This window comes from Lupinus angustifolius, unplaced genomic scaffold (assembly GCF_001865875.1).
Source record: "Lupinus angustifolius cultivar Tanjil unplaced genomic scaffold, LupAngTanjil_v1.0 Scaffold_166_5, whole genome shotgun sequence".
Taxonomy (NCBI): Eukaryota; Viridiplantae; Streptophyta; class Magnoliopsida; order Fabales; family Fabaceae; genus Lupinus; species Lupinus angustifolius.
In genome coordinates, this window is record NW_017726255.1 from 1 (window position 1) to 6,546 (window position 6,546).

The 6,546-nt window shown below is 33.6% G+C and overlaps 1 long non-coding RNA gene across 1 annotated transcript; it reads left to right on the top strand.

Moving 5' to 3' along the window:
* Positions 1-4,519: 4,519 nt before the first annotated feature.
* On the top strand, positions 4,520-5,797 carry LOC109340378. The gene is made up of 3 exons (XR_002106787.1): positions 4,520-4,822; positions 5,011-5,172; positions 5,301-5,797. It is a non-coding gene; the product is annotated as an uncharacterized LOC109340378 (long non-coding RNA).
* Positions 5,798-6,546: the final 749 nt, after the last annotated feature.

The window sequence follows — 6,546 nt, forward strand, 5'->3', positions numbered from 1 at the left end:
AGATGCATGTGTGAGAAAGAGAGATTAACATGCTTAGTTCACATTGTTCATGATGTATTTCATGTTGTTTTCATGTGCTTAATCTCATTCATTCTTTCTTGCATGTTCGTGCATTCTGATTAGAGATCTTAGAGAAAGATTATGCGTTATATGTTTTGTATTAACTTGCATACATTCATGATGGCTTGTGTTACTTGACTGTGGGTTAATCTTTGAGTTTTCATTGTTGTAATTTGAGCACTTTAGTGCTTGGTAAAATTTTGTTTTTGTATATTGTTTTGTACTTATGGTTTTGTCTCTTGGTGTCTTACCACCATTGAGATTGAGTGAATATTCACCAAGGCTTGGAGGTCTTAAATTTAGAGCGAGGATCTTGGCTGTGGCTGGATTGCGAGAAAGGTTTTCTCAAGCGATAGGGATAGTCAAACCAAGGCTAGAGGTTCTTGAAATTCAAGAAAGAAGCGTCTAGAGTCTTGTAATTGAATTGGTGTATGTGACAATACAAAGTTTTCAATATAGTGAAGAGAAATCTCCCAAGATCAGAAGGGGAGGCCTAGATGTAGTTTGCAAGTGGACCCACAAACGAACCAGGATAAAAATCCATTTGTGCAAGTTGTTCTCTCACTATCTCTTTTATAATTCAAACTGTTTTAATTCAGGTTTGAAGCTAATATTTTGCATACTGATACTTTGTTATATCCTTGTTAATTGTGTATAAAAATATATGTTGTATCTCAGCTTGATTGTTGGTAAATAACTGTGCAATTAGCCAATCTGGTAATTATGTTTTTGTTTCGTGTTAATCGATTAAGCCCACTGGTTAATCGATTACCTAGGCTGTTTTCCAGAACCAGGTTTTGGTGCGAGAAACGGTAATGGATAACCGTTATACCTATTCAACCCCATCTCCTTCTAGGTGTGTCTAGACCACTAATACCTAACAGTAACCATGGGACAAAATATGAGTTATCCAAAATTTGAAATGCTTTTTGAAGAAGTTTTAAATGACCTTCTTAAATATGGTTTATCATCTATGCAAGGTTGGCGTACAACAATGGAAGATGTAGTGAGTAATCAACCAATGCAAATATAATTGCAAAAATGTTTGTATGTTTTATGGATTGCTAGATAATTCATATATAACTCTGTGGTTTATGGAGTGAACATGTAGTTCTAGTTTTTGTTTGACCTAATAGGAATTAGGATCTTGCTTCCTCATACTAATACTATTTCTTGGGACAATGAATGGGTTTTTCTTTTTCTAATATATTTTATATATGTAGTTAACTCTTATGGGACGGACTATAACATGTATCTTTCACCTTCATGGTATATGTGTGTCCCTCTAACAGAGTGTTGCTCTCAAGGACTAAATTTTAGTCTTTGACCTTGTGCAATATCAAGGGAAACAACATGTCCTTACACCACTAGACTAACTTCCTAATTTATGTTATAGGTTTATAATCTGCTAGAAGAGATCGAACTTTATTTTGGCATATTTATGTTGAACCATCAATGACATTGACATTTTCATTCTATTTTCTTTTGATAGCATGCTGCACATCTTGATATGGCTCCATCCACTTCGTTTTTTTGTTTTTATGATGGTCATGGAGGTAAGAATCAAACAAGTTTGACTATTTGAAGAACCACTTAATATTTCTTGATAATGTATTTGTTATGCTCTAATTTTTATAACTGTAATGAACTAAAACATGTATGAGACCTTCCCTAAATGTTAATTGATTTTTCTATTGTTTTTTTCTTGTGCTTATTTTCCATATAGGATAATCATTACATTTTCAAACAACTGGTTTGTAGTTCACCTTTTAGGACATTTTTGTGGTAGCCTGTTAAGGGTTGTGTACATTTTTTGCTCCTCTCCTTGTTGACTCAATTATATAATATTCGGATGCACATATTTCTTACTACATGATATGATCATAGTGAGAATAGTACAAGTTATTTGTACATAAAAATGCGCTTGGATGCTCACTTCACCCCCAAAATTGTCAAGTAAGATAAACAACTCCGATGGGAAGAATAGAATTAGCAGTCTTGGGTAATAAGATAAACCGGTCCAATGGGAAGATGGAAGAGTTGATTTGGTCTCTGCCAAGTGGTGATGGTAATGACCAAAGTGATAATGATTGGGTATTAAATTTTACTTTTCCACATCATACTTGCCAAGGAAACACTTGGATTGTTTTTAGTAACACCTATAGTCAAAATCGAGATTCTACTTAGGATCTGGAGGGGAGTCAAAGATCTTAAACATATGATTGTAACACGACTTATAAGATCTTACTTATCAGTAGAGAAATATTGCATGGAAATTCTTATATATGTATATACATAATAGTAGACATAAATCCAAATACAAACTTAATTTGCTAGAAACATAATTCCAAATGCAATCTCAAAGCATACATTTGATAAAAACATAATTTCAAATCCAACTTCAAAGCATAAATTTGCTAAAAACATTCTTCCAAATCCAAATCCAATATCAAAACATAAGTATTAATGCAACTAAATCTAATTTAACAAATCATTAGCATCAAACTCTCTATAACCATCTTCTAAAGGGGTTTCATCCTCATTTGCTTCAATATCGCCTATATCTTCTCCAAAGAATTCTCTCATCAAATCATCCCCATCACCTTTTGGGCCATCCAAATGATCTTCATTATCGTTATTGTGTTCCACGATCCACTCATCATCAGATGAGATATCATCAATAGTTAGTTCGACACCCTTCTTGGCTTGCTTCTTTTTGCACAATTTTGAGTTGGCCATAACAAAAACAACATCACTCATTGTTTCTTGCTTTAATTTATTTATTCTTTTGGTGTGGACTTACACAAATAGTCAATATAAATATAATTATGCTTACATTTGTATGGACATAAACAAATAATCAATAGAAATACTATTTAATTGAATTCTTACCATTGCAAATGCACTCCAATTATGCTCACATCTATAAGAGCTACAAGTCAAGCTTAGTACACAAAGAGAAAACCTTTTAAGCTCTGGTGGTTCATCCCCGAAAAACTCCCACCAATATGTTACATTCTTCTGATTCACCATGTTCAAAGCCAAATTCTTACCGAAACGCCTCGTTTAATAGTAAAATGATCTACCTGAATAACAATCTTAGATTGATCTTGAATATCATGCATCATTCATCATATGGCACCAAACAATCTGTCGCAACTCGATTTTCAGTTGGAAGACCGGCTCTACGACTTGGGAAGAGGCAAACTCGATTTCTACCTTTCCCAATTGATTTGGAGTCGCCACTACGTTTTTTGCGGTTAAAACGTATAAAACCCTCTAGTAAGCCCAATTAGGATAAAAATGGTCTTTGAACAGAGATTTTGAGCTCGGGAGTCGATTACGGATCGGGGAATGTATTAGCACCCCGTCCACCCGTATTAAAACGATACCCTCGCTAATAACATGGACTTTTATACCCTTAAACAAATTTATTTATTAAGATTCAACTATTGAAACTAAATTTTTTATCTTTTATTTTTGTGTCTGACAAGAGGTTATCTTGCTCCTACATATCCATAGGTGCAATATGGAAATCAAGACTACATGCTTCTGGTTCGGAAATTGGTTAATTTGTTTGGTTTGTTTTGATTTGGATGAAATATAATTTGATTGTTTATCGTCTTTAAGATGGGTGAAGCAGCAAAAGCTAATGTCCGCACTGCACCAAATCTTAAATAGATTTTTGAAATAATTAAAATTTTAATCGTTGGCAAGATAGATGAAGCAACAAAACTAATATTCACACTGCATCTAATCTCAAATAAGTTTTGAAATAATTGAATTTAAATTGTTTGTGAGATAGACGACGCAGCAAAGCTAATATCCGCACAGCATCTAATCTCAAATAGGCTTTTGCAATAGTTAAAATTTAATTGTTTGTAAGATAGATGAAACATCAGAAGCTAATGTCCACACCACATCAAATGTTAAATAAATTTTTGAAATAATTAAAATTAATTGTTTGCGAGATAGACGAAACAGCAAAGCTAATGTCCGCACCGCATCTAATCTCAAATAAGTTTTTGAAATAATTAAAATTTAATTGGTGTGCGAGATAGATGAAGCGACAAAACTAATATCCGCATCGCATATAATCTCAAATAGATTTTTGAATATTAAAAGGTAAAAATTATAGTGTTAAAGAACCATTTTATATTACTTGTTTTTTTTTTATAAATTTAAATAAGTAATAAACATAAATCCTTAAACCTAATTTAATAGTTAGTATAAATCATACTTAATCAACATCCATCTCACTATAACTTGCCAAGACAAATGATTAATAGAAATAAAAAATAAAAAAACAAATGAAATGAAATAAATAAATAAATAAAAAATAAAAAATAAAAAACAAATGAAATGAAATAAATAAATAAAAAGAGTAAAAAAAAAAGTTAAGGAATAAAGGGGTAACACACGTTACCCCAACCTTCATGATACCAGCAAAGGGGAAATCCTCAAAGTTAGAAGAATGGGGGATAAATCCCCAAATCTTCTCTTATCTTCTTCTTCACGACCCAGAGGTGGCAGCGGCGGAAGTCGATGGAGGAAGGCGCGGCGACGGTAGCGGTGGTGAGTGAAGTCTCTCTATCACACAACACGGCCACTGAGTCGTGTTCTCTTTTCATCTCATCTTCGATTCCTTTTTAGAGGAGGTGAGTTCCTTTCTTCAATGGTGGTTTGCCTCGGTGAGGGAAGGCCATGCCTGAGGATGGTTCACGACCACATCAAGTTGTTTTAGGGTTTCATCCCGACGCCGGTAGACTCAGTGCTCTTTTAGTGGTTCAATTTCAGTGTTTAAAGTGAAGATTCAAACTGTATAGAGACGTTTCTGCATTCAGTTCATTAATTCTTTACATAACTCCCATGTATTCATTTTCAAGGAATTTCATTCTGCTCATATTAGCTCATAAGATGATGAGATGGGCATTTTTATGGTTATTCTAGGTACACACAGAGCACCCACGTGGCATCTAAGGAGTATCTTTATGAAGGTTTGGATTGGCCCCCATCCAATAAGATAGTTGTCGGCATCTTAGAGATCAATGAATGACAAGAAGTCGGTCCTCCGAATCACACCTTGTATATGCGTTCTTTAAAATCATAATGGTAAGAGTACCTAAAATAATGGTTTTACTTCACTCCATCCCAAAGTATCATCATCTTCCATCAATCAACTCATTTTTATTTTTACTTTATATGCACAAGCCCCATGTGTTTATTCACTTTCTTTGCAGCCAGGGGTATGCTGATATGTGAAATGTTCAAGTAATGCAAGGTGCTATGGTGCTAGATTGTGTTCCTGTTTGACTTATGGAAAAGCTTTATTGGACCATAAAGAACCCATGGGAAGATAGTCGGACATTACAAAATCTGCAGAGGTTACAACTTGTGTAGAGTTGACTCTATGATCTCAACCGCATCATCTATTCTTATATCCACTCATCTTATCGGATAGTAAACACGAGGGTTCCTTGTCTTGGAGTTGGCATAAATATGTAGTATTCTTTCCTTTCATTCTAGCATAACGTCACACTTTTGATTGATTGTGGAGTTTCTGAATTTCTGAATTTAGGCAAGTGTTCCAGATCAGGGATGTCTTGGACAACATATTTTTTATTTATGTCAAATGTCCTAAGTATCAAGCTCGTTTGGGTTTCCCCATGTCAGGCAACACTGCAAAGCCATTGGCATGTATAGAACTTTGTTGATAATGAAATGTAATAAATGTTGTATAGCCTATGTGGTATCAACTATGTGGTTAATCTTCTCTTCTGTTGGGGATTTACCTGATTTTGGCTTTTAATAATATCATGGCCATAAACTAGCATCTTGACAAAACTATGCACATGGAATTTATTTTAACCACTGGACGTGTGAATTACTAATGCAATGGTTGTATGGATGTTGTAATTAACTCAAATTAAGAGATATGGCTGATTTTTTTTGGCACTAGTCACTCAGCTAACAATTCTCACAAATCGACAAATGATATTCTCTTTCATACAAAAGATAAAAGAAATGGGTTGAACAAAATTGAGTGTTCACACAATCCATTTCTAACTTCAAGATCAATAGTAAACCCATGAGCTTAATGTAATTGAGAGTTAAGAAAATATCCTGCAACATGTAATATTGTATAAAGTTGTCTATCCCATTTATCATCAATAATTTTCTATAGAGGCATATAACTATAAAGAATGATGTTAGTTTCAAATAAAGAGCATAACAATGTTAATACATGAATATTAGTTGCAAATAATACATGAATGTTACCTATCCTCAACATCATTATAAGCACTTTGTATCTTCTCATTAGCTTGATCCAATGCTTCATATACTAATCACATCGGTGACTTCTCATAGTCATCTGATCAACCAAACTGTTAAAACATTATTGATATAGTTGGTTGTTAGTTTTTCTAGTTTTCCATATTTAAATCATTGTATCCTCTTCTAATTAAATCAATGAGAAATATTATT